The 6,012-nt window shown below is 43.0% G+C and overlaps 1 long non-coding RNA gene across 1 annotated transcript in view; it reads left to right on the top strand.

Annotated features, from left to right (window-relative positions):
- The window catches only part of LOC142078680 (uncharacterized), a 46,316-nt gene that overhangs the window by 786 nt on the left and 39,518 nt on the right, over positions 1-6,012 (top strand). The gene's annotated exons all lie outside the window — the stretch shown is intronic.

The following is a 6,012-nucleotide window of genomic DNA, read 5'->3' as shown; positions in this document are numbered from 1 at the left end:
GCGCGAGGCCGCCCACGGCGGGAGCCGGCCGCGTTGCATTTCGGGTGCTGTAGTTCCTTGGTGTCGCGGTGCCTGCTGGGACCTGTAGTTCCGCGGGGCCGGGAGTGGCTGAGGGGAGCGGGCGAGCGCCCTGCTGGCGGTTGGGCCTCCGCGGCGGCCGTCGCTGCTGCGGTGCGCGGAGGCTGCCGGCCTCGGCCGCCCCTGGGCCTCCAGCCTCCGGGCAGCCGCGCAGGGGGAGCGGGGAGGGAGCGCCGGGTTCCCCGCCGCGAAGGGGCGGAAGGAGCGGGGCGGAAAGGGGCCCGAGGGCACGCAGGGAAGGGCGGCAGGACTTGGCCCTCCTGGTTCCTGGGCGCGGAAACTCCAGGAACTCTGTCAAGTGCGGGGTGTTGACGTGATTTCACGTAACACCGCCGTAAGTCCTGCTGTACCGCCAGGTGTTTTCAAACGGCGGCGTAACAGGTGTCGTAGTGGAACGCCGTGTGAAATTTCATGGATATGCCGGGGTGGGCGGGTGAGAGAGGGGGAGGAAATCACTGTTCTTAAATAGTGGGAGAATAAAACAGTGTCTCACTATCTCATAGTGACCTAGGTGGGTAAACAGGAATATGATGTTCTGGAGAAAATGAACACAGCACAACTTGTGTTAAAAGGCACATTTCCTTTATATATTTTGTATTCTTTATACATCACATAAAAATGTGATACCTAGAATTTCTGAGAAAGTCTTTCTGTTGAGTTTTCATCTGGAGCTTACCACACAGCTGGCTTTCTGGGATTGCCTTTTTCTCCCCTTTGGATCTTTTATCTGGAAGGTAGTTGAACACTTTGGGATTTCAGGGTGTCAGCAGCTTGCTAGAACAGTAGCTGTGACTGCCGCTCGACATCTGTCTCGTGTTCGTGGGTCTGGAAGCTGTTAGATGCTTCCAAAGAATATTGCACCTCTTGTTCAAATGCTGCACAACTGATCTGCTTGTTTATAGTAAACCTGATACTTTTCTGCAGGGCATGGGCACACAAATAGTGTAGCAAAACTATTCTGGTAAGGTGATCTGACCTGTGATTGCAAACGGTAGCATAGGCCGGTTGCATTACCCTTGTCAACATAATACTGCTCTGGGGGCTACTGTTACCACAGAGCGTACCAGAGTGGTACCAGTGTAACAGTGTACCACTGTTACCTGAGTGTAATTCTTCTGCTGGAATTATATTCTTCGAGTCTTAGGGAATTTTGTTCTTTGTTTTTTCCTGTGTCATATTGTTTAAGCAGTACATCGGACTGTTTGGAATTAATTTTGGACTTAGTGGTTTTTATGGATGTTGGTCTTTCAAACAATTTCCTCAGATTTGGCAGGGTAGCTAGCATTCATCATGAGTAGAATTAATAGATTTGAAAAGCATTTGTGAATGACTAGTTCAGAAGCCATGCCACAGGGAACTTTTTTGGATCTAATTCTCTTTAAATTCCCAATTCTGTTTTAAATATGTAGTACTCAGAAGAGATAATACACTGACTTTTTGAAATGCGTTATATTAATGCATTAAATCAGAGGAAATTTAATCAATTGCATTTTGAAAATTGCACTGCCAAACCTGATAGGCTGAGCATATAACTATTATGAACTTCAAACTTTGTCTCACTCAAGATGAACATGTCCTCTAATATATAGCGGCAGAGGAGAAAAAACTGCTAGAAACAATCCTAACTTCCAGTTGTTCAGGACACTTCTTTCTATAGTAGTTGAACATGTCTGAGCATTACAATAATTTAGCTGTATATTCTGTGGTTTTTTATATTTTTACTGTAAATAGTTATTTTTAAAGTTTTCTACCTATATCAAGCTACTTTTTAAAAACAAATGAGATTTTTTCACCTCTAGAAACATTTGATAGTTACAAATGCATGTTTTTCAGTCTGTTAGTCAGCTATCCCAACAGCTCGTGACATGATATTTACTGTACAGGTTAACATAAAATTTTTAACAGCCCCTCCAATGATAGTGAGGTCAGTTTTCACTATGACAGTGTTGATCAAGCAAGAATCCGATCCCAAATCCTTTGAAGACAACTGGACGTTTTTTGACACGGTGAGCAGGTATAGGAAAAAGGCGTGAGGCTGCATTTCTGTAGTCATTTGGAAATTCCAAGGAAGTCAGTGGGATTTTTGGCTGCTGAGGAATGTGGGCTCAGTGCCTTCACGTCACAAGGCCCTATCCGCCCACAAAGTCATCAGGAATGACTGTTGCTTCACTGGGGTGAGGGAAACTATGCAGGATTAAGGTAGATTAAAATTGGGTCTGTGCCCTTCTTGGTTTTCTCTTTATAATTGTTCTTACCTGTGTACTCCGGCTGTAGCAATCCGTAAAGCTTTGAGACTGCCTTGCTTCAGCTGCTTGCGTAAGCATAAAATCTGTGGCTTCCATTGCAGTCGAGATGAGCCACCCCGTGGCAATACCGTGCATTTCACCTTTGCTGAGTCGAAAGGACAACAAAACTAGTTACTAAATGTGTAAGAGACTGGAAAGTATCTGCTGGGTTTTTTTCTGCACTTACTAGTACCAGATGCCACCCATGTTCTGCCTCCATCCACTAGTTATTTGGTTTTCCAGAGGATTGGTGTATATATTATAGGCCTGATGAAAATCTGTCAGGCCATCATAATCCTTTGTGCCAAAGACATGATTTTTGTTAATGCTAGCTGGTTAGCTAGCTTAATTTAATCTTGTTTAGGGGCTAGGGCTTGCAGAATCAGAAAAGTCTATTAGCATAAAAGAACTTTATATAACCTCTGTGAACTTCCCAGCACTTTCTCTGCTGGGAAGAAGAGTGCAGGAACTGCTAATTGTGTAACACTAGTGGTCCAGCAATTCCATCTTCTGTTGTAAAAAAGAATACAAATAATCCTATAGGTGAGAAGTCTGGAATAATCAGTTATTGAATTAAATGTAGCTTCTGCTGTGCTAATTGAGGCATACTGCGATATGTTTTCAAAGTCCTACCTGCCCTCATGATTATGTGAAACACTGAGTGTAGATTTTCAATCAGGTTATGAGATTTAGGCACTCAGATCTCATTACATTTCAATTGGATGTAGGCACTCAAATTCCACTGTATTTTAGAAGAATTCAGGCATCCAATCCCATTATATTTCAATGGGATTTGGGCCTTTCTCAGGATACTGTGAAATCTGTAACTTGGAGGATATTTGTTTTATGGCAAAAAAGCCAATTTTGTTTCTCAGCTGTAGAGTCTTCAGCATTAGAAGTGACGGAGTTTCTCCTAAAGGCAATTGTTTCTGTAATTCTAGAATCCTAGAATTCTATAATGGTTTGGGTTGGAAGGCACCTTCAAAGATCAGCTAGTCCAACCCCCCTGCCATGGGCAGTGACATCTTTCACTAGATCAGGTTGCTCAAAGCCCCATCCAACCTGACCTTGAACACTTCCAGGGATGGAGCATCCACAGCTTCTCTGGGCAACCTGTTCTGGTGTCTCATCACCCTCATCATACAACATTTCTTCCTTATGTCCAATCTAAACCTACTGTCTTTCAGTTTAAAACCATTGCCCCTTGACCTATCACTACAGGCCCTGGTAAAAAGTCTCTCTTTATCTTTCTTATAAGGCTCTTATAAGAGCCTTCTCTTCTCTAAGCTAAACAACCCCAATTCTCTCAGCCTTTCCTCATAGGAGAAGTGTTCCATCCTTCTGATCATTTTTGTGGACCTCCTCTGGACCTGCTTTAACAGGTCCATGTCTGTCTTCTGCTGGGGATGGTGGAGCTGGACACAGAGTTCCAGGTGGGGTCTCCTTCCAGGTTCAAAAACTACACAACTTTAAAGAAGTACAGCTGGATATTTTGAAAGTAAGCATAAGCATTGAAACTGGGAATTTCATAAAATATGGGCAAACAGATCCTGAGTTATGATCCCGAAATACTTTAAGCAGTTAACCATGTCATTCTAATGTGTCTCCACTTCATAGATACTGTATTTGTGTGTGTGTGTGTTGTATTTTAATACTTCCTATGTCTGTGAGATGCTACTTCAGCACATGTTCAGAGGGACCTTGGCTTTTAAAGTGCTGAAAAAGTTGATGTTTTATACATACCCTTTGAGAGCTCCTGTCCTTGGGAGGTCGTACTACACAGTTTCAGATATCCAGTGGTCAAAAAGCACTGACGGAAAGATAAGAAATGGGATTTAAACTCCATTGCTGGCTGGCCCTTTGCAGGTTTGGTCTGACTTTCTGTGATTCACTGCTCTGTGGCTGGCTGTGTTCAAGCTTGCTTGAGGCTTGAGGCATCTCGCTTGTGCAGTACGGGCTCCTGGAAGCCTGCACTCCTTGTTCAGAGTTTGAAGTAGCATGCTGAGGACTAGGCTCTCCCAAAGTCCAGTTCTTTGTTAGCTCTGGATCTTTTATGGTTTCTAGGACTTTGTTCTAGCTCAGGTTTTGAATTTCAGACTTGACCCTTGTCCAAAACACTCAGCTGTGGGATACCTGTTGCCCCTTTGTCTCCTAACTGATTACTCTCAGCCTGGAAACATCTATATATTATCTTCTGATGCTTGCCATAAACTTTACTTGTAATACAGTTTTACACCTAAATTGGTTTCAAGGTGGTATCCTGGTAATAGAATTTTTATGGAATAAAAATAGACTTAACAGACGTTTTGTGGAATACCAGATTCACAGGTATAGTTCAGCTGCTGTGTATTATTCTGGCAATTCCCTGAGCTACAAATGGGACTTAAAAGCTTTCTATTCAGTTATGCCTGGTGTGCTTCTCTTAAACGGGAGTCCTCAAGTGAGAAAGCAGAAGCAGCCACCTCTAAGGAGTTAAAAATTCCTGTGTGTCAGAGGCTAGTCTGCTTTGAGTTATAGGAAATTTTTCTCTCTCAGGGATTGCTTCTGGGTAGAGACGCTCACAGATGTTACGGCCAGTATTTTCAGATGAATGAACTATAAGTGTGGATTTTGAAATAATATGAGAATTACATTTGCTTCTGTCCTGTGGCAGATCTCTAGCACGTTGTGTCCTTCCTTCTTCCTTCCTTTTTATCCTCACCATCAGCATTTTCAGCCCCTGTCCAAGCTGGGTATATCTTACTTTGGCTTTAAAATACACAAGTAATTACGATTACCAACTGCTAATAACGGTGTGTCATTAATAAATAAGAATATACAGAAGTATTCTGATAATTGATTGTATTGATGCCTGGGCAAAATTGTCCTAGAAATTGACAACTAAAGACTCGTTGATATCTGGGTACCCTCTGGAAAAAGAACAAAATATGTAATTTTGACAATAGGTAGACTTTATGATATTCCACTGGAGTCCTGTTTTCCCTGCCTTCTTTGCCTTGGTTTTGACTGGTAAAATCAACTTTCAGGGACTCTCAGTCCTCTGTGAGCAGTGGGAAAGTTTGGAGCAAGGCAGACTTACTCTGCCTTGGGGGAAAAGGATTATATTGGGGAATGTTTAAACAAACTGGATATACAGAAGTCCAGTGACCTGGTGGGATATGCTGATGAATGTTGAGGGAGTAAGCCAATGTCACTGCAAGGCCACTCTCGATCATCTTTGAAAGGTTGTGGAGGTCGGAGGAGGTTCCTGAGGACTGGCAGAAGGAAAATGTTACTTCCTATTTCAAGAATGACAAGAAGGTGCATCTGCCTAATGTTAATCCCTGAGAAGGTGATGGAGCAAATAATTCAGGAAACCGTTTCTGAACATGAAGGACAAAAAAGTGGTCAAGAGTAGTAGTTAGGAAGGGAAAATCGTGTCTGACCAGCCTGATAACTTCCTGTGATGAGATGACTAGCTTGGTGGGTGAAGGAAGAGCAGTGGAAGTTGTTTATCTTGACTTAGTTAAGGCTTTTGACACTGTCTCACATGACACCCTCACAGATAAACCAATGAAGTAACATCTTCATTAATGACCTTCATGATGGCAGAGTACACCTTTGTCAGGTTTGTGGACAATACAAAACTGTGAGGAGTGGTTGATATACG

The sequence above is a fragment of the Calonectris borealis genome, chromosome 2, assembly GCF_964195595.1.
Source record: "Calonectris borealis chromosome 2, bCalBor7.hap1.2, whole genome shotgun sequence".
Classification (NCBI taxonomy): Eukaryota; Metazoa; Chordata; class Aves; order Procellariiformes; family Procellariidae; genus Calonectris; species Calonectris borealis.
Note: the sequence above shows the minus strand (reverse complement) of the source record. Positions and strands in the feature narration are given on the sequence as shown.